The sequence below is a fragment of the Phallusia mammillata genome, chromosome 2 (assembly GCF_965637545.1).
Source record: "Phallusia mammillata chromosome 2, kaPhaMamm4.hap1.1, whole genome shotgun sequence".
Taxonomy (NCBI): Eukaryota; Metazoa; Chordata; class Ascidiacea; order Phlebobranchia; family Ascidiidae; genus Phallusia; species Phallusia mammillata.
In genome coordinates this window covers 16,358,182-16,373,782 of record NC_137253.1, presented here as the reverse complement: position 1 = coordinate 16,373,782, position 15,601 = coordinate 16,358,182, and the positions used below count along the sequence as shown (strand labels likewise).

At 40.8% G+C, this 15,601-nt stretch overlaps 49 non-coding genes across 49 annotated transcripts; all 49 read left to right on the top strand.

The window, feature by feature from the left end:
• The first annotated feature begins 311 nt into the window (after window positions 1-311).
• Window positions 312-385, top strand: Trnai-aau (transfer RNA isoleucine (anticodon AAU)). Its single transcript has one exon. It is a non-coding gene; the product is annotated as a tRNA-Ile (tRNA).
• Window positions 386-392: 7 nt separating this feature from the next.
• On the top strand, window positions 393-465 carry Trnaf-gaa (transfer RNA phenylalanine (anticodon GAA)). Its single transcript has one exon. It is a non-coding gene; the product is annotated as a tRNA-Phe (tRNA).
• A 393-nt stretch (window positions 466-858) lies between these two features.
• Window positions 859-932, top strand: Trnai-aau (transfer RNA isoleucine (anticodon AAU)). The gene has a single exon. It is a non-coding gene; the product is annotated as a tRNA-Ile (tRNA).
• Window positions 933-939: 7 nt separating this feature from the next.
• Trnaf-gaa (transfer RNA phenylalanine (anticodon GAA)) lies at window positions 940-1,012 on the top strand. The gene has a single exon. It is a non-coding gene; the product is annotated as a tRNA-Phe (tRNA).
• Window positions 1,013-1,400: 388 nt separating this feature from the next.
• Window positions 1,401-1,474, top strand: Trnai-aau (transfer RNA isoleucine (anticodon AAU)). The gene has a single exon. It is a non-coding gene; the product is annotated as a tRNA-Ile (tRNA).
• Window positions 1,475-1,481: 7 nt separating this feature from the next.
• Window positions 1,482-1,554, top strand: Trnaf-gaa (transfer RNA phenylalanine (anticodon GAA)). Its single transcript has one exon. It is a non-coding gene; the product is annotated as a tRNA-Phe (tRNA).
• A 399-nt stretch (window positions 1,555-1,953) lies between these two features.
• Trnai-aau (transfer RNA isoleucine (anticodon AAU)) lies at window positions 1,954-2,027 on the top strand. The gene has a single exon. It is a non-coding gene; the product is annotated as a tRNA-Ile (tRNA).
• A 7-nt stretch (window positions 2,028-2,034) lies between these two features.
• Trnaf-gaa (transfer RNA phenylalanine (anticodon GAA)) lies at window positions 2,035-2,107 on the top strand. Its single transcript has one exon. It is a non-coding gene; the product is annotated as a tRNA-Phe (tRNA).
• A 488-nt stretch (window positions 2,108-2,595) lies between these two features.
• Trnaf-gaa (transfer RNA phenylalanine (anticodon GAA)) lies at window positions 2,596-2,668 on the top strand. The gene has a single exon. It is a non-coding gene; the product is annotated as a tRNA-Phe (tRNA).
• A 411-nt stretch (window positions 2,669-3,079) lies between these two features.
• Trnai-aau (transfer RNA isoleucine (anticodon AAU)) lies at window positions 3,080-3,153 on the top strand. Its single transcript has one exon. It is a non-coding gene; the product is annotated as a tRNA-Ile (tRNA).
• Window positions 3,154-3,160: 7 nt separating this feature from the next.
• On the top strand, window positions 3,161-3,233 carry Trnaf-gaa (transfer RNA phenylalanine (anticodon GAA)). Its single transcript has one exon. It is a non-coding gene; the product is annotated as a tRNA-Phe (tRNA).
• Window positions 3,234-3,710: 477 nt separating this feature from the next.
• On the top strand, window positions 3,711-3,783 carry Trnaf-gaa (transfer RNA phenylalanine (anticodon GAA)). The gene has a single exon. It is a non-coding gene; the product is annotated as a tRNA-Phe (tRNA).
• Window positions 3,784-4,171: 388 nt separating this feature from the next.
• On the top strand, window positions 4,172-4,245 carry Trnai-aau (transfer RNA isoleucine (anticodon AAU)). Its single transcript has one exon. It is a non-coding gene; the product is annotated as a tRNA-Ile (tRNA).
• Window positions 4,246-4,252: 7 nt separating this feature from the next.
• On the top strand, window positions 4,253-4,325 carry Trnaf-gaa (transfer RNA phenylalanine (anticodon GAA)). The gene has a single exon. It is a non-coding gene; the product is annotated as a tRNA-Phe (tRNA).
• Window positions 4,326-4,707: 382 nt separating this feature from the next.
• On the top strand, window positions 4,708-4,781 carry Trnai-aau (transfer RNA isoleucine (anticodon AAU)). Its single transcript has one exon. It is a non-coding gene; the product is annotated as a tRNA-Ile (tRNA).
• Window positions 4,782-5,349: 568 nt separating this feature from the next.
• Window positions 5,350-5,422, top strand: Trnaf-gaa (transfer RNA phenylalanine (anticodon GAA)). Its single transcript has one exon. It is a non-coding gene; the product is annotated as a tRNA-Phe (tRNA).
• Window positions 5,423-5,815: 393 nt separating this feature from the next.
• Trnai-aau (transfer RNA isoleucine (anticodon AAU)) lies at window positions 5,816-5,889 on the top strand. The gene has a single exon. It is a non-coding gene; the product is annotated as a tRNA-Ile (tRNA).
• A 7-nt stretch (window positions 5,890-5,896) lies between these two features.
• Window positions 5,897-5,969, top strand: Trnaf-gaa (transfer RNA phenylalanine (anticodon GAA)). Its single transcript has one exon. It is a non-coding gene; the product is annotated as a tRNA-Phe (tRNA).
• Window positions 5,970-6,533: 564 nt separating this feature from the next.
• Trnai-aau (transfer RNA isoleucine (anticodon AAU)) lies at window positions 6,534-6,607 on the top strand. The gene has a single exon. It is a non-coding gene; the product is annotated as a tRNA-Ile (tRNA).
• Window positions 6,608-6,614: 7 nt separating this feature from the next.
• Window positions 6,615-6,687, top strand: Trnaf-gaa (transfer RNA phenylalanine (anticodon GAA)). The gene has a single exon. It is a non-coding gene; the product is annotated as a tRNA-Phe (tRNA).
• Window positions 6,688-7,080: 393 nt separating this feature from the next.
• Trnai-aau (transfer RNA isoleucine (anticodon AAU)) lies at window positions 7,081-7,154 on the top strand. The gene has a single exon. It is a non-coding gene; the product is annotated as a tRNA-Ile (tRNA).
• Window positions 7,155-7,161: 7 nt separating this feature from the next.
• Trnaf-gaa (transfer RNA phenylalanine (anticodon GAA)) lies at window positions 7,162-7,234 on the top strand. Its single transcript has one exon. It is a non-coding gene; the product is annotated as a tRNA-Phe (tRNA).
• Window positions 7,235-7,635: 401 nt separating this feature from the next.
• On the top strand, window positions 7,636-7,709 carry Trnai-aau (transfer RNA isoleucine (anticodon AAU)). Its single transcript has one exon. It is a non-coding gene; the product is annotated as a tRNA-Ile (tRNA).
• A 7-nt stretch (window positions 7,710-7,716) lies between these two features.
• Window positions 7,717-7,789, top strand: Trnaf-gaa (transfer RNA phenylalanine (anticodon GAA)). Its single transcript has one exon. It is a non-coding gene; the product is annotated as a tRNA-Phe (tRNA).
• Window positions 7,790-8,746: 957 nt separating this feature from the next.
• On the top strand, window positions 8,747-8,820 carry Trnai-aau (transfer RNA isoleucine (anticodon AAU)). Its single transcript has one exon. It is a non-coding gene; the product is annotated as a tRNA-Ile (tRNA).
• Window positions 8,821-8,827: 7 nt separating this feature from the next.
• Window positions 8,828-8,900, top strand: Trnaf-gaa (transfer RNA phenylalanine (anticodon GAA)). The gene has a single exon. It is a non-coding gene; the product is annotated as a tRNA-Phe (tRNA).
• Window positions 8,901-9,304: 404 nt separating this feature from the next.
• Trnai-aau (transfer RNA isoleucine (anticodon AAU)) lies at window positions 9,305-9,378 on the top strand. Its single transcript has one exon. It is a non-coding gene; the product is annotated as a tRNA-Ile (tRNA).
• Window positions 9,379-9,385: 7 nt separating this feature from the next.
• On the top strand, window positions 9,386-9,458 carry Trnaf-gaa (transfer RNA phenylalanine (anticodon GAA)). The gene has a single exon. It is a non-coding gene; the product is annotated as a tRNA-Phe (tRNA).
• Window positions 9,459-9,858: 400 nt separating this feature from the next.
• On the top strand, window positions 9,859-9,932 carry Trnai-aau (transfer RNA isoleucine (anticodon AAU)). The gene has a single exon. It is a non-coding gene; the product is annotated as a tRNA-Ile (tRNA).
• A 7-nt stretch (window positions 9,933-9,939) lies between these two features.
• On the top strand, window positions 9,940-10,012 carry Trnaf-gaa (transfer RNA phenylalanine (anticodon GAA)). The gene has a single exon. It is a non-coding gene; the product is annotated as a tRNA-Phe (tRNA).
• Window positions 10,013-10,500: 488 nt separating this feature from the next.
• On the top strand, window positions 10,501-10,573 carry Trnaf-gaa (transfer RNA phenylalanine (anticodon GAA)). Its single transcript has one exon. It is a non-coding gene; the product is annotated as a tRNA-Phe (tRNA).
• A 404-nt stretch (window positions 10,574-10,977) lies between these two features.
• On the top strand, window positions 10,978-11,051 carry Trnai-aau (transfer RNA isoleucine (anticodon AAU)). The gene has a single exon. It is a non-coding gene; the product is annotated as a tRNA-Ile (tRNA).
• A 7-nt stretch (window positions 11,052-11,058) lies between these two features.
• Trnaf-gaa (transfer RNA phenylalanine (anticodon GAA)) lies at window positions 11,059-11,131 on the top strand. Its single transcript has one exon. It is a non-coding gene; the product is annotated as a tRNA-Phe (tRNA).
• Window positions 11,132-11,532: 401 nt separating this feature from the next.
• On the top strand, window positions 11,533-11,606 carry Trnai-aau (transfer RNA isoleucine (anticodon AAU)). Its single transcript has one exon. It is a non-coding gene; the product is annotated as a tRNA-Ile (tRNA).
• A 7-nt stretch (window positions 11,607-11,613) lies between these two features.
• Window positions 11,614-11,686, top strand: Trnaf-gaa (transfer RNA phenylalanine (anticodon GAA)). The gene has a single exon. It is a non-coding gene; the product is annotated as a tRNA-Phe (tRNA).
• A 404-nt stretch (window positions 11,687-12,090) lies between these two features.
• On the top strand, window positions 12,091-12,164 carry Trnai-aau (transfer RNA isoleucine (anticodon AAU)). The gene has a single exon. It is a non-coding gene; the product is annotated as a tRNA-Ile (tRNA).
• A 7-nt stretch (window positions 12,165-12,171) lies between these two features.
• On the top strand, window positions 12,172-12,244 carry Trnaf-gaa (transfer RNA phenylalanine (anticodon GAA)). Its single transcript has one exon. It is a non-coding gene; the product is annotated as a tRNA-Phe (tRNA).
• Window positions 12,245-12,648: 404 nt separating this feature from the next.
• Trnai-aau (transfer RNA isoleucine (anticodon AAU)) lies at window positions 12,649-12,722 on the top strand. The gene has a single exon. It is a non-coding gene; the product is annotated as a tRNA-Ile (tRNA).
• A 7-nt stretch (window positions 12,723-12,729) lies between these two features.
• Window positions 12,730-12,802, top strand: Trnaf-gaa (transfer RNA phenylalanine (anticodon GAA)). The gene has a single exon. It is a non-coding gene; the product is annotated as a tRNA-Phe (tRNA).
• A 397-nt stretch (window positions 12,803-13,199) lies between these two features.
• On the top strand, window positions 13,200-13,273 carry Trnai-aau (transfer RNA isoleucine (anticodon AAU)). The gene has a single exon. It is a non-coding gene; the product is annotated as a tRNA-Ile (tRNA).
• A 7-nt stretch (window positions 13,274-13,280) lies between these two features.
• Window positions 13,281-13,353, top strand: Trnaf-gaa (transfer RNA phenylalanine (anticodon GAA)). Its single transcript has one exon. It is a non-coding gene; the product is annotated as a tRNA-Phe (tRNA).
• Window positions 13,354-13,746: 393 nt separating this feature from the next.
• On the top strand, window positions 13,747-13,820 carry Trnai-aau (transfer RNA isoleucine (anticodon AAU)). The gene has a single exon. It is a non-coding gene; the product is annotated as a tRNA-Ile (tRNA).
• A 7-nt stretch (window positions 13,821-13,827) lies between these two features.
• On the top strand, window positions 13,828-13,900 carry Trnaf-gaa (transfer RNA phenylalanine (anticodon GAA)). The gene has a single exon. It is a non-coding gene; the product is annotated as a tRNA-Phe (tRNA).
• A 396-nt stretch (window positions 13,901-14,296) lies between these two features.
• On the top strand, window positions 14,297-14,370 carry Trnai-aau (transfer RNA isoleucine (anticodon AAU)). Its single transcript has one exon. It is a non-coding gene; the product is annotated as a tRNA-Ile (tRNA).
• A 7-nt stretch (window positions 14,371-14,377) lies between these two features.
• Window positions 14,378-14,450, top strand: Trnaf-gaa (transfer RNA phenylalanine (anticodon GAA)). Its single transcript has one exon. It is a non-coding gene; the product is annotated as a tRNA-Phe (tRNA).
• A 393-nt stretch (window positions 14,451-14,843) lies between these two features.
• On the top strand, window positions 14,844-14,917 carry Trnai-aau (transfer RNA isoleucine (anticodon AAU)). Its single transcript has one exon. It is a non-coding gene; the product is annotated as a tRNA-Ile (tRNA).
• A 7-nt stretch (window positions 14,918-14,924) lies between these two features.
• On the top strand, window positions 14,925-14,997 carry Trnaf-gaa (transfer RNA phenylalanine (anticodon GAA)). Its single transcript has one exon. It is a non-coding gene; the product is annotated as a tRNA-Phe (tRNA).
• Window positions 14,998-15,398: 401 nt separating this feature from the next.
• Trnai-aau (transfer RNA isoleucine (anticodon AAU)) lies at window positions 15,399-15,472 on the top strand. The gene has a single exon. It is a non-coding gene; the product is annotated as a tRNA-Ile (tRNA).
• A 7-nt stretch (window positions 15,473-15,479) lies between these two features.
• Trnaf-gaa (transfer RNA phenylalanine (anticodon GAA)) lies at window positions 15,480-15,552 on the top strand. Its single transcript has one exon. It is a non-coding gene; the product is annotated as a tRNA-Phe (tRNA).
• The last annotated feature ends 49 nt before the right edge of the window (window positions 15,553-15,601 follow it).

The window sequence follows — 15,601 nt, the reverse complement described above, 5'->3', positions numbered from 1 at the left end:
ACAGATGCAAATTGACTTTACATTAAATCTGTCAGAAAATAGTCTCAGAGAACATTTTGAAAAAAGATTTCTACAACAGTAGGCTACTTGCTTCTCTAGTAGTTATTACTTCTCTAATTTGACTTCCGTCGCATTGCCTATTTTTCACCAAAACAAACCTGGTGTGATTCAGGTTTGAGAATACTTACATTTTTTGTTTATTAGCTGAATTTCAATTTCTGTCGGCTTCGAGGGTTGCGCGGTGTTGGAATCCCGACCAAAAGTGTTCATTGATATTTGACAAGGAGATTTGAATTCAATTTACTGCACATGGCCGGTTAGCTCAGTTGGTTAGAGCGTTGTGCTAATAACGCAAATGTCGCGGGTTCGATCCCCGTACTGGCCAGGTTATCGCCTCGATAGCTCAGTCGGGAGAGCGTCAGACTGAAGATCTGAAGGTCCCTGGTTCAATCCCGGGTCGAGGCAACACATCTTTTGCAACATTTTGTAATATTTTTTTCTACATTTGTTGTTCTGTGTTGGTGAGAATCACAACGAGAAAGTACACTGAAAATGTTTACCGACAGATGCAAATTGACTTTACATTAAATCTGTCAGAAAATAGTCTCAGAGAACATTTTGAAAAAAGATTTCTACAACAGTACTTGCTTCTCTACTTCTCTAATTTGACTTCCGTCGCATTGCCTATTTTTCACCAAAACAAACCTGGTGTGATTCAGGTTTGAGAATACTTACATTTTTTGTTTATTAGCTGAATTTCAATTTCTGTCAGCTTCGAGGGTTGCGCGGTGTTGGAATCCCGACCAAAAGTGTCCATTGACACTTGACAAGGAGATTTGAATTCAATTTACTGCACATGGCCGGTTAGCTCAGTTGGTTAGAGCGTTGTGCTAATAACGCAAATGTCGCGGGTTCGATCCCCGTACTGGCCAGGTAATCGCCTCGATAGCTCAGTCGGGAGAGCGTCAGACTGAACATCTGAAGGTCCCTGGTTCAATCCCGGGTCGAGGCAACACATCTTTTGTAATATTGTTTTCTACATTTGTTGTTCTGTGTTGGTGAGAATCACAACGAGAAAGTACACTGAAAATGTTTACCGACAGATGCAAATTGACTTTACATTAAATCTGTCAGAAAATAGTCTCAGAGAACATTTTGAAAAAAGATTTCTACAACAGTAGGCTACTTGCTTCTCTACTTCTCTAATTTGACTTCCGTCGCATTGCCTATTTTTCACCAAAACAAACCTGGTGTGATTCAGGTTTGAGAATACTTACATTTTTTGTTTATTAGCTGAATTTCAATTTCTGTCGGCTTCGAGGGTTGCGCGGTGTTGGAATCCCGACCAAAAGTGTTCATTGACACTTGACAAGGAGATTTGAATTCAATTTACAGCACATGGCCGGTTAGCTCAGTTGGTTAGAGCGTTGTGCTAATAACGCAAATGTCGCGGGTTCGATCCCCGTACTGGCCAGGTTATCGCCTCGATAGCTCAGTCGGGAGAGCGTCAGACTGAAGATCTGAAGGTCCCTGGTTCAATCCCGGGTCGAGGCAACACATCTTTTGTCATAATTTTTTTCTACATTAGTTGTTCTGTGTTGGTGAGAATCACAACGAGAAAGTACACTGAAAATGTTTACCGACAGATGCAAATTGACTTTACATTAAATCTGTCAGAAAATAGTCTCAGAGAACATTTTGAAAAAAGATTTCTACAACAGTAGGCTACTTGCTTCTCTAGTAGTTATTACTTCTCTAATTTGACTTCCATCGCATTGCCTATTTTTCACCAAAACAAACCTGGTGTGATTCAGGTTTGAGAATACTTACATTTTTTGTTTATTAGCTGAATTTCAATTTCTGTCGGCTTCGAAGGTTGCGCGGTGTTGGAATCCCGACCAAAAGTGTTCATTGACACTTGACAAGGAGATTTGAATTCAATTTACAGCACATGGCCGGTTAGCTCAGTTGGTTAGAGCGTTGTGCTAATAACGCAAATGTCGCGGGTTCGATCCCCGTACTGGCCAGGTTATCGCCTCGATAGCTCAGTCGGGAGAGCGTCAGACTGAAGATCTGAAGGTTCCTGGTTCAATCCCGGGTCGAGGCAACACATCTTTTGCAACATTTTGTAATATTTTTTTCTACATTTGTTGTTCTGTGTTGGTGAGAATCACAACGAGAAAGTACACTGAAAATGTTTACCGACAGATGCAAATTGACTTTACATTAAATCTGTCAGAAAATAGTCTCAGAGAACATTTTGAAAAAAGATTTCTACAACAGTACTTGCTTCTCTAGTAGTTTATTACTTCTCTAATTTGACTTCCATCGCATTGCCTATTTTTCACCAAAACAAACCTGGTGTGATTCAGGTTTGAGAATAGTTACATTTTTTGTTTATTAGCTGAATTTAAATTTCTGTCGGCTTCGAGGGTTGCGCGGTGTTGGAATCCCGACCAAAAGTGTTCATTGACACTTAATGACAAGGAGATTTGAATTCAATTTACAGCACATGACCGGTTAGCTCAGTTGGTTAGAGCGTTGTGCTAATAACGCAAATGTCGCGGGTTCGATCCCCGTACTGGCCAGGTTATCGCCTCGATAGCTCAGTCGGGAGAGCGTCAGACTGAAGATCTGAAGGTCCCTGGTTCAATCCCGGGTCGAGGCAACACATCTTTTGCAACATTTTGTAATATTGTTTTCTACATTTGTTGTTCTGTGTTGGTGAGAATCACAACGAGAAAGTACACTGAAAATGTTTACCGACAGATGCAAATTGACTTTACATTAAATCTGTCAGAAAATAGTCTCAGAGAACATTTTGAAAAAAGATTTCTACAACAGTAGGCTACTTGCTTCTCTAGTAGTTATTACTTCTCTAATTTGACTTCCATCGCATTGCCTATTTTTCATCAAAACAAACCTGGTGTGATTCAGGTTTGAGAATACTTACATTTTTTGTTTATTAGCTGAATTTAAATTTCTGTCGGCTTCGAGGGTTGCGCGGTGTTGGAATCCCGACCAAAAGTGTTCATTGACACTTAATGACAAGGAGATTTGAATTCAATTTACAGTACATGGCCGGTTAGCTCAGTTGATTAGAGCGTTGTGCTAATAACGCAAATGTCGCGGGTTCGATCCCCGTACTGGCCAGGTTATCGCCTCGATAGCTCAGTCGGGAGAGCGTCAGACTGAAGATCTGAAGGTCCCTGGTTCAATCCCGGGTCGAGGCAACACATCTTTTGCAACATTTTGTAATATTGTTTTCTACATTTGTTGTTCTGTGTTGGTGAGAATCACAACGAGAAAGTACACTGAAAATGTTTACCGACAGATGCAAATTGACTTTACATTAAATCTGTCAGAAAATAGTCTCAGAGAACATTTTGAAAAAAGATTTCTACAACAGTACTTGCTTCTCTACTTCTCTAATTTGACTTCCGTCGCATTGCCTATTTTTCACCAAAACAAACCTGGTGTGATTCAGGTTTGAGAATACTTACATTTTTTGTTTATTAGCTGAATTTCAATTTCTGTCGGCTTCGAGGGTTGCGCGGTGTTGGAATCCCGACCAAAAGTGTTCATTGACACTTAATGACAAGGAGATTTGAATTCAATTTACAGCACATGACCGGTTAGCTCAGTTGGTTAGAGCGTTGTGCTAATAACGCAAATGTCGCGGGTTCGATCCCCGTACTGGCCAGGTTATCGCCTCGATAGCTCAGTCGGGAGAGCGTCAGACTGAAGATCTGAAGGTCCCTGGTTCAATCCCGGGTCGAGGCAACACATCTTTTGTAATATTGTTTTCTACATTTGTTGTTCTGTGTTGGTGAGAATCACAACGAGAAAGTACACTGAAAATGTTTACCGACAGATGCAAATTGACTTGACATTAAATCTGTCAGAAAATAGTCTCAGAGAACATTTTGAAAAAAGATTTCTACAACAGTAGGCTACTTGCTTCTCTACTTCTCTAATTTGACTTCCGTCGCATTGCCTATTTTTCACCAAAACAAACCTGGTGTGATTCAGGTTTGAGAATACTTACATTTTTTGTTTATTAGCTGAATTTCAATTTCTGTCGGCTTCGAGGGTTGCGCGGTGTTGGAATCCCGACCAAAAGTGTTCATTGACACTTGACAAGGAGATTTGAATTCAATTTACAGCACATGGCCGGTTAGCTCAGTTGGTTAGAGCGTTGTGCTAATAACGCAAATGTCGCGGGTTCGATCCCCGTACTGGCCAGGTTATCGCCTCGATAGCTCAGTCGGGAGAGCGTCAGACTGAAGATCTGAAGGTCCCTGGTTCAATCCCGGGTCGAGGCAGCACATCTTTTGTAATATTTTTTCTACATTAGTTGTTCTGTGTTGGTGAGAATCACAACGAGAAAGTGCACTGAAAATGTTTACCGACAGATGCAAATTGACTTTACATTAAATCTGTCAGAAAATAGTCTCAGAGAACATTTTGAAAAAAGATTTCTACAACAGTACTTGCTTCTCTACTTCTCTAATTTGACTTCCGTCGCATTGCCTATTTTTCACCAAAACAAACCTGGTGTGATTCAGGTTTGAGAATACTTACATTGTTTGTTTATTAGCTGAATTTAAATTTCTGTCGGCTTCGAGGGTTGCGCGGTGTTGGAATCCCGACCAAAAGTGTTCATTGACATTTGACAAGGAGATTTGAATTCAATTTACTGCACATGGCCGGTTAGCTCAGTTGGTTAGAGCGTTGTGCTAATAACGCAAATGTCGCGGGTTCGATCCCCGTACTGGCCAGGTTATCGCCTCGATAGCTCAGTCGGGAGAGCGTCAGACTGAAGATCTGAAGGTTCCTGGTTCAATCCAGGGTCGAGGCAACACATATTTTGCAACATTTTGTAATTTTTTTTTCTACATTTGTTGTTCTGTGTTGGTGAGAATCACAACGAGAAAGTACACTGAAAATGTTTACCGACAGATGCAAATTGACTTTACATTAAATCTGTCAGAAAATAGTCTCAGAGAACATTTTGAAAAAAGATTTCTACAACAGTACTTGCTTCTCTAGTAGTTTATTACTTCTCTAATTTGACTTCCATCGCATTGCCTATTTTTCACCAAAACAAACCTGGTGTGATTCAGGTTTGAGAATAGTTACATTTTTTGTTTATTAGCTGAATTTCAATTTCTGTCGGCTTCGAGGGTTGCGCGGTGTTGGAATCCCGACCAAAAGTGTTCATTGACACTTAATGACAAGGAGATTTGAATTCAATTTACAGCACATGACCGGTTAGCTCAGTTGGTTAGAGCGTTGTGCTAATAACGCAAATGTCGCGGGTTCGATCCCCGTACTGGCCAGGTTATCGCCTCGATAGCTCAGTCGGGAGAGCGTCAGACTGAAGATCTGAAGGTCCCTGGTTCAATCCCGGGTCGAGGCAACACATCTTTTGCAACATTTTGTAATATTGTTTTCTACATTTGTTGTTCTGTGTTGGTGAGAATCACAACGAGAAAGTACACTGAAAATGTTTACCGACAGATGCAAATTGACTTTACATTAAATCTGTCAGAAAATAGTCTCAGAGAACATTTTGAAAAAAGATTTCTACAACAGTACTTGCTTCTCTACTTCTCTAATTTGACTTCCGTCGCATTGCCTATTTTTCACCAAAACAAACCTGGTGTGATTCAGGTTTGAGAATACTTACATTTTTTGTTTATTAGCTGAATTTCAATTTCTGTCGGCTTCGAGGGTTGCGCGGTGTTGGAATCCCGACCAAAAGTGTTCATTGACACTTGACAAGGAGATTTGAATTCAATTTACAGCACATGGCCGGTTAGCTCAGTTGGTTAGAGCGTTGTGCTAATAACGCAAATGTCGCGGGTTCGATCCCCGTACTGGCCAGGTTATCGCCTCGATAGCTCAGTCGGGAGAGCGTCAGACTGAAGATCTGAAGGTCCCTGGTTCAATCCCGGGTCGAGGCAACACATCTTTTGTCATATTTTTTTCTACATTAGTTGTTCTGTGTTGGTGAGAATCACAACGAGAAAGTGCACTGAAAATGTTTACCGACAGATGCAAATTGACTTTACATTAAATCTGTCAGAAAATAGTCTCAGAGAACATTTTGAAAAAAGATTTCTACAACAGTACTTGCTTCTCTAGTAGTTATTACTTCTCTAATTTGACTTCCATCGCATTGCCTATTTTTCACCAAAACAAACCTGGTGTGATTCAGGTTTGAGAATAGTTACATTTTTTGTTTATTAGCTGAATTTCAATTTCTGTCGGCTTCGAGGGTTGCGCGGTGTTGGAATCCCGACCAAAAGTGTTCATTGACACTTAATGACAAGGAGATTTGAATTCAATTTATAGTACATGGCCGGTTAGCTCAGTTGATTAGAGCGTTGTGCTAATAACGCAAATGTCGCGGGTTCGATGAATTTCAATTTCTGTCGGCTTCGAGGGTTGCGCGGTGTTGGAATCCCGACCAAAAGTGTTCATTGACACTTAATGACAAGGAGATTTGAATTCAATTTATAGTACATGGCCGGTTAGCTCAGTTGATTAGAGCGTTGTGCTAATAACGCAAATGTCGCGGGTTCGATCCCCGTACTGGCCAGGTTATCGCCTCGATAGCTCAGTCGGGAGAGCGTCAAACTGAAGATCTGAAGGTCCCTGGTTCAATCCCGGGTCGAGGCAACACATCTTTTGCAACATTTTGTAATATTGTTTTCTACATTTGTTGTTCTGTGTTGGTGAGAATCACAACGAGAAAGTACACTGAAAATGTTTACCGACAGATGCAAATTGACTTTACATTAAATCTGTCAGAAAATAGTCTCAGAGAACATTTTGAAAAAAGATTTCTACAACAGTACTTGCTTCTCTACTTCTCTAATTTGACTTCCGTCGCATTGCCTATTTTTCACCAAAACAAACCTGGTGTGATTCAGGTTTGAGAATACTTACATTTTTTGTTTATTAGCTGAATTTCAATTTCTGTCGGCTTCGAGGGTTGCGCGGTGTTGGAATCCCGACCAAAAGTGTTCATTGACACTTGACAAGGAGATTTGAATTCAATTTACAGCACATGGCCGGTTAGCTCAGTTGGTTAGAGCGTTGTGCTAATAACGCAAATGTCGCGGGTTCGATCCCCGTACTGGCCAGGTTATCGCCTCGATAGCTCAGTCGGGAGAGCGTCAGACTGAAGATCTGAAGGTCCCTGGTTCAATCCCGGGTCGAGGCAACACATCTTTTGTAATATTTTTTTCTACATTAGTTGTTCTGTGTTGGTGAGAATCACAACGAGAAAGTGCACTGAAAATGTTTACCGACAGATGCAAATTGACTTTACATTAAATCTGTCAGAAAATAGTCTCAGAGAACATTTTGAAAAAAGATTTCTACAACAGTAGGCTACTTGCTTCTCTAGTAGTTATTACTTCTCTAATTTGACTTCCATCGCATTGCCTATTTTTCACCAAAACAAACCTGGTGTGATTCAGGTTTGAGAATACTTACATTTTTTGTTTATTAGCTGAATTTAAATTTCTGTCGGCTTCGAGGGTTGCGCGGTGTTGGAATCCCGACCAAAAGTGTTCATTGACACTTAATGACAAGGAGATTTGAATTCAATTTACAGTACATGGCCGGTTAGCTCAGTTGATTAGAGCGTTGTGCTAATAACGCAAATGTCGCGGGTTCGATCCCCGTACTGGCCAGGTTATCGCCTCGATAGCTCAGTCGGGAGAGCGTCAGACTGAAGATCTGAAGCTCCCTGGTTCAATCCCGGGTCGAGGCAACACATCTTTTGCAACATTTTGTAATATTGTTTTCTACATTTGTTGTTCTGTGTTGGTGAGAATCACAACGAGAAAGTACACTGAAAATGTTTACCGACAGATGCAAATTGACTTTACATTAAATCTGTCAGAAAATAGTCTCAGAGAACATTTTGAAAAAAGATTTCTACAACAGTACTTGCTTCTCTAGTAGTTTATTACTTCTCTAATTTGACTTCCGTCGCATTGCCTATTTTTCACCAAAACAAACCTGGTGTGATTCAGGTTTGAGAATACTTACATTTTTTGTTTATTAGCTGAATTTCAATTTCTGTCGGCTTCGAGGGTTGCGCGGTGTTGGAATCCCGACCAAAAGTGTTCATTGACACTTAATGACAAGGAGATTTGAATTCAATTTACAGCACATGACCGGTTAGCTCAGTTGGTTAGAGCGTTGTGCTAATAACGCAAATGTCGCGGGTTCGATCCCCGTACTGGCCAGGTTATCGCCTCGATAGCTCAGTCGGGAGAGCGTCAGACTGAAGATCTGAAGGTCGCTGGTTCAATCCCTGGTCGAGGCAACACATCTTTTGTCATATTTTTTTCTACATTAGTTGTTCTGTGTTGGTGAGAATCACAACGAGAAAGTGCACTGAAAATGTTTACCGACAGATGCAAATTGACTTTACATTAAATCTGTCAGAAAATAGTCTCAGAGAACATTTTGAAAAAAGATTTCTACAACAGTACTTGCTTCTCTAGTAGTTATTACTTCTCTAATTTGACTTCCATCGCATTGCCTATTTTTCACCAAAACAAACCTGGTGTGATTCAGGTTTGAGAATACTTACATTTTTTGTTTATTAGCTGAATTTCAATTTCTGTCGGCTTCGAGGGTTGCGCGCTGTTGGAATCCCGACCAAAAGTGTTCATTGACACTTAATGACAAGGAGATTTGAATTCAATTTACAGTACATGGCCGGTTAGCTCAGTTGATTAGAGCGTTGTGCTAATAACGCAAATGTCGCGGGTTCGATCCCCGTACTGGCCAGGTTATCGCCTCGATAGCTCAGTCGGGAGAGCGTCAGACTGAAGATCTGAAGGTCCCTGGTTCAATCCCGGGTCGAGGCAACACATCTTTTGCAACATTTTGTAATATTTTTTTCTACATTTGTTGTTCTGTGTTGGTGAGAATCACAACGAGAAAGTACACTGAAAATGTTTACCGACAGATGCAAATTGACTTTACATTAAATCTGTCAGAAAATAGTCTCAGAGAACATTTTGAAAAAAGATTTCTACAACAGTACTTGCTTCTCTAGTAGTTTATTACTTCTCTAATTTGACTTCCGTCGCATTGCCTATTTTTCACCAAAACAAACCTGGTGTGATTCAGGTTTGAGAATACTTACATTTTTTGTTTATTAGCTGAATTTCAATTTCTGTCGGCTTCGAGGGTTGCGCGGTGTTGGAATCCCGACCAAAAGTGTTCATTGACACTTGACAAGGAGATTTGAATTCAATTTACAGCACATGGCCGGTTAGCTCAGTTGGTTAGAGCGTTGTGCTAATAACGCAAATGTCGCGGGTTCGATCCCCGTACTGGCCAGGTTATCGCCTCGATAGCTCAGTCGGGAGAGCGTCAGACTGAAGATCTGAAGGTCCCTGGTTCAATCCCGGGTCGAGGCAACACATCTTTTGTAATATTTTTTCTACATTAGTTGTTCTGTGTTGGTGAGAATCACAACGAGAAAGTGCACTGAAAATGTTTACCGACAGATGCAAATTGACTTTACATTAAATCTGTCAGAAAATAGTCTCAGAGAACATTTTGAAAAAAGATTTCTACAACAGTAGGCTACTTGCTTCTCTAGTAGTTATTACTTCTCTAATTTGACTTCCATCGCATTGCCTATTTTTCACCAAAACAAACCTGGTGTGATTCAGGTTTGAGAATACTTACATTTTTTGTTTATTAGCTGAATTTAAATTTCTGTCGGCTTCGAGGGTTGCGCGGTGTTGGAATCCCGACCAAAAGTGTTCATTGACACTTAATGACAAGGAGATTTGAATTCAATTTACAGTACATGGCCGGTTAGCTCAGTTGATTAGAGCGTTGTGCTAATAACGCAAATGTCGCGGGTTCGATCCCCGTACTGGCCAGGTTATCGCCTCGATAGCTCAGTCGGGAGAGCGTCAGACTGAAGATCTGAAGGTCCCTGGTTCAATCCCGGGTCGAGGCAACACATCTTTTGCAACATTTTGTAATATTGTTTTCTACATTTGTTGTTCTGTGTTGGTGAGAATCACAACGAGAAAGTACACTGAAAATGTTTACCGACAGATGCAAATTGACTTTACATTAAATCTGTCAGAAAATAGTCTCAGAGAACATTTTGAAAAAAGATTTCTACAACAGTACTTGCTTCTCTAGTAGTTTATTACTTCTCTAATTTGACTTCCATCGCATTGCCTATTTTTCACCAAAACAAACCTGGTGTGATTCAGGTTTGAGAATACTTACATTGTTTGTTTATTAGCTGAATTTCAATTTCTGTCGGCTTCGAGGGTTGCGCGGTGTTGGAATCCCGACCAAAAGTGTTCATTGACACTTAATGACAAGGAGATTTGAATTCAATTTACAGTACATGGCCGGTTAGCTCAGTTGATTAGAGCGTTGTGCTAATAACGCAAATGTAGCGGGTTCGATCCCCGTACTGGCCAGGTTATCGCTTCGATAGCTCAGTCGGGAGAGCGTCAGACTGAAGATCTGAAGGTCCCTGGTTCAATCCCGGGTCGAGGCAACACATCTTTTGCAACATTTTGTAATATTGTTTTCTACATTTGTTGTTCTGTGTTGGTGAGAATCACAACGAGAAAGTACACTGAAAATGTTTACCGACAGATGCAAATTGACTTTACATTAAATCTGTCAGAAAATAGTCTCAGAGAACATTTTGAAAAAAGATTTCTACAACAGTACTTGCTTCTCTAGTAGTTTATTACTTCTCTAATTTGACTTCCGTCGCATTGCCTATTTTTCACCAAAACAAACCTGGTGTGATTCAGGTTTGAGAATACTTACATTTTTTGTTTATTAGCTGAATTTCAATTTCTGTCGGCTTCGAGGGTTGCGCGGTGTTGGAATCCCGACCAAAAGTGTTCATTGACACTTGACAAGGAGATTTGAATTCAATTTACAGCACATGGCCGGTTAGCTCAGTTGGTTAGAGCGTTGTGCTAATAACGCAAATGTCGCGGGTTCGATCCCCGTACTGGCCAGGTTATCGCCTCGATAGCTCAGTCGGGAGAGCGTCAGACTGAAGATCTGAAGGTCCCTGGTTCAATCCCGGGTCGAGGCAACACATCTTTTGTAATATTGTTTTCTACATTAGTTGTTCTGTGTTGGTGAGAATCACAACGAGAAAGTGCACTGAAAATGTTTACCGACAGATGCAAATTGACTTTACATTAAATCTGTCAGAAAATAGTCTCAGAGAACATTTTGAAAAAAGATTTCTACAACAGTAGGCTACTTGCTTCTCTAGTAGTTATTACTTCTCTAATTTGACTTCCATCGCATTGCCTATTTTTCACCAAAACAAACCTGGTGTGATTCAGGTTTGAGAATACTTACATTTTTTGTTTATTAGCTGAATTTCAATTTCTGTCGGCTTCGAGGGTTGCGCGGTGTTGGAATCCCGACCAAAAGTGTTCATTGACACTTAATGACAAGGAGATTTGAATTCAATTTACAGTACATGGCCGGTTAGCTCAGTTGATTAGAGCGTTGTGCTAATAACGCAAATGTCGCGGGTTCGATCCCCGTACTGGCCAGGTTATCGCCTCGATAGCTCAGTCGGGAGAGCGTCAGACTGAAGATCTGAAGGTCCCTGGTTCAATCCCGGGTCGAGGCAACACATCTTTTGCAACATTTTGTAATATTGTTTTCTACATTTGTTGTTCTGTGTTGGTGAGAATCACAACGAGAAAGTACACTGAAAATGTTTACCGACAGATGCAAATTGACTTTACATTAAATCTGTCAGAAAATAGTCTCAGAGAACATTTTGAAAAAAGATTTCTACAACAGTACTTGCTTCTCTAGTAGTTTATTACTTCTCTAATTTGACTTCCGTCGCATTGCCTATTTTTCACCAAAACAAACCTGGTGTGATTCAGGTTTGAGAATACTTACATTGTTTGTTTATTAGCTGAATTTCAATTTCTGTCGGCTCCGAGGGTTGCGCGGTGTTGGAATCCCGACCAAAAGTGTTCATTGACACTTGACAAGGAGATTTGAATTCAATTTACAGCACATGGCCGGTTAGCTCAGTTGGTTAGAGCGTTGTGCTAATAACGCAAATGTCGCGGGTTCGATCCCCGTACTGGCCAGGTTATCGCCTCGATAGCTCAGTCGGGAGAGCGTCAGACTGAAGATCTGAAGGTCCCTGGTTCAATCCCGGGTCGAGGCAACACATCTTTTGCAACATTTTGTAATATTTTTTTCTACATTTGTTGTTCTGTGTTGGTGAGAATTACAACGAGAAAGTACACTGAAAATGTTTACCGACAGATGCAAATTGACTTTACATTAAATCTGTCAGAAAATAGTCTCAGAGAACATTTTGAAAAAAGATTTCTACAACAGTACTTGCTTCTCTAGTAGTTTATTACTTCTCTAATTTGACTTCCGTCGCATTGCCTATTTTTCACCAAAACAAACCTGGTGTGATTCAGGTTTGAGAATACTTACATTTTTTGTTTATTAGCTGAATTTCAATTTCTGTCGGCTTCGAGGGTTGCGCGGTATTGGAATCCCGACCAAAAGTGTTCATTGACACTTGACAAGGAGATTTGAATTCAATTTACAGCACATGGCCGGTTAGCTCAGTTGGTTAGAGCGTTGTGCTAATAACGCAAATGTCGCGGGTTCGATCCCCGTACTGGCCAGGTTATCGCCTCGATAGCTCAGTCGGGAGAGCGTCAGACTGAAGATCTGAAGGTCCCTGGTTCAATCCCGGGTCGAGGCAACACATCTTTTGTAATATTTTTTCTACATTAGTTGTTCTGTGTTGGTGAGAATCACAACGAGAAAGTGCACTGAAAATGTTTACCGACAGATGCAAATTGACTTTACATTAAATCTGTCAGAAAATAGTCTCAGAGAACATTTTGAAAAAAGATTTCTACAACAGTAGGCTACTTGCTTCTCTAGTAGTTATTACTTCTCTAATTTGACTTCCATCACATTGCCTATTTTTCACCAAAACAAACCTGGTGTGATTCAGGTTTGAGAATACTTACATTTTTTGTTTATTAGCTGAATTTCAATTTCTGTCGGCTTCGAGGGTTGCGCGGTGTTGGAATCCCGACCAAAAGTGTTCATTGACATTTGACAAGGAGATTTGAATTCAATTTACTGCACATGGCCGGTTAGCTCAGTTGGTTAGAGCGTTGTGCTAATAACGCAAATGTCGCGGGTTCGATCCCCGTACTGGCCAGGTTATCGCCTCGATAGCTCAGTCGGGAGAGCGTCAGACTGAAGATCTGAAGGTCCCTGGTTCAATCCCGGGTCGAGGCAACACATCTTTTGCAACATTTTGTAATATTTTTTTCTACATTTGTTGTTCTGTGTTGGTGAGAATCACAACGAGAAAGTACACTGAAAATGTTTACCGACAGATGCAAATTGACTTTACATTAAATCTGTCAGAAAATAGTCTCAGAGAACATTTTGAAAAAAGATTTCTACAACAGTACTTGCTTCTCTACTTCTCTAATTTGACTTCCGTCGCATTGCCTATTTTTCACCAAAACAAACCTGGTGTGATTCAGGTTTGAGAATACTTACATTTTTTGTTTATTAGCTGAATTTCAATTTCTGTCGGCTTCGAGGGTTGCGCGGTGTTGGAATCCCGACCAAAAGTGTTCATTGACACTTGACAAGGAGATTTGAATTCAATTTACAGCACATGGCCGGTTAGCTCAGTTGGTTAGAGCGTTGTGCTAATAACGCAAATGTCGCGGGTTCGATCCCCGTACTGGCCAGGTTATCGCCTCGATAGCTCAGTCGGGAGAGCGTCAGACTGAAGATCTGAAGGTCCCTGGTTCAATCCCGGGTCGAGGCAGCACATCTTTTGTCATATTTTTTTCTACATTAGTTGTTCTGTGTTGGTGAGAATCACAACGAGAAAGTGCACTGAAAATGTTTACCGACAGATGCAAATTGACTTTACATTAAATCTGTCAGAAAATAGTCTCAGAGAACATTTTGAAAAAAGATTTCTACAACAGTACTTGCTTCTCTAGTAGTTATTACTTCTCTAATTTGACTTCCATCGCATTGCCTATTTTTCACCAAAACAAACCTGGTGTGATTCAGGTTTGAGAATAGTTACATTTTTTGTTTATTAGCTGAATTTCAATTTCTGTCGGCTTCGAGGGTTGCGCGGTGTTGGAATCCCGACCAAAAGTGTTCATTGACACTTAATGACAAGGAGATTTGAATTCAATTTATAGTACATGGCCGGTTAGCTCAGTTGATTAGAGCGTTGTGCTAATAACGCAAATGTCGCGGGTTCGATCCCCGTACTGGCCAGGTTATCGCCTCGATAGCTCAGTCGGGAGAGCGTCAGACTGAAGATCTGAAGGTCCCTGGTTCAATCCCGGGTCGAGGCAACACATCTTTTGCAACATTTTGTAATATTGTTTTCTACATTTGTTGTTCTGTGTTGGTGAGAATCACAACGAGAAAGTACACTGAAAATGTTTACCGACAGATGCAAATTGACTTTACATTAAATCTGTCAGAAAATAGTCTCAGAGAACATTTTGAAAAAAGATTTCTACAACAGTACTTGCTTCTCTACTTCTCTAATTTGACTTCCGTCGCATTGCCTATTTTTCACCAAAACAAACCTGGTGTGATTCAGGTTTGAGAATACTTACATTTTTTGTTTATTAGCTGAATTTCAATTTCTGTCGGCTTCGAGGGTTGCGCGGTGTTGGAATCCCGACCAAAAGTGTTCATTGACACTTGACAAGGAGATTTGAATTCAATTTACAGCACATGGCCGGTTAGCTCAGTTGGTTAGAGCGTTGTGCTAATAACGCAAATGTCGCGGGTTCGATCCCCGTACTGGCCAGGTTATCGCCTCGATAGCTCAGTCGGGAGAGCGTCAGACTGAAGATCTGAAGGTCCCTGGTTCAATCCCGGGTCGAGGCAACACATCTTTTGTAATATTTTTTTCTACATTAGTTGTTCTGTGTTGGTGAGAATCACAACGAGAAAGTGCACTGAAAATGTTTACCGACAGATGCAAATTGACTTTACATTAAATCTGTCAGAAAATAGTCTCAGAGAACATTTTGAAAAAAGATTTCTACAACAGTAGGCTACTTGCTTCTCTAGTAGTTATTACTTCTCTAATTTGACTTCCATCGCATTGCCTATTTTTCACCAAAACAAACCTGGTGTGATTCAGGTTTGAGAATACTTACATTTTTTGTTTATTAGCTGAATTTAAATTTCTGTCGGCTTCGAGGGTTGCGCGGTGTTGGAATCCCGACCAAAAGTGTTCATTGACACTTAATGACAAGGAGATTTGAATTCAATTTACAGTACATGGCCGGTTAGCTCAGTTGATTAGAGCGTTGTGCTAATAACGCAAATGTCGCGGGTTCGATCCCCGTACTGGCCAGGTTATCGCCTCGATAGCTCAGTCGGGAGAGCGTCAGACTGAAGATCTGAAGGTCCCTGGTTCAATCCCGGGTCGAGGCAACACATCTTTTGCAACATTTTGTAATATTGTTTTCTACATTTGTTGTTC